General features: G+C 29.3%; 1 protein-coding gene across 1 annotated transcript in view; it reads right to left on the reverse strand.

Moving 5' to 3' along the window:
- Positions 1–246, reverse strand: part of rars1 (arginyl-tRNA synthetase 1) — a gene marked incomplete at its 3' end in the record, with an annotated part of 26,332 nt that overhangs the window by 22,654 nt on the left and 3,432 nt on the right.

The following is a 246-nucleotide window of genomic DNA, read 5'->3' on the forward strand; positions in this document are numbered from 1 at the left end:
TAAAAGTCTGTTCTGTGTTATTGTTGTTTCACAATAAATGTCTGTTATTGTTGTTTCACAATAAAAGTCTGTTCTGTGTTATTGTTGTTTCACAATAAAAGTCTGTTCTGTGTTATTGTTGTTTCACAATAAATGTCTGTTACTGTTGTTTCACAATAAATGTCTGTTACTGTTGTTTCACAATAAAAGTCTGTTCTGTGTTATTGTTGTTTCACAATAAAAGTCTGTTCTGTGAGTTATTGTTTC

The sequence above is a fragment of the Nematolebias whitei genome, chromosome 14 (genome assembly GCF_014905685.2).
Source record: "Nematolebias whitei isolate Nwh7 chromosome 14, NemWhi1, whole genome shotgun sequence".
In the NCBI taxonomy this organism is placed as follows: Eukaryota; Metazoa; Chordata; class Actinopteri; order Cyprinodontiformes; family Rivulidae; genus Nematolebias; species Nematolebias whitei.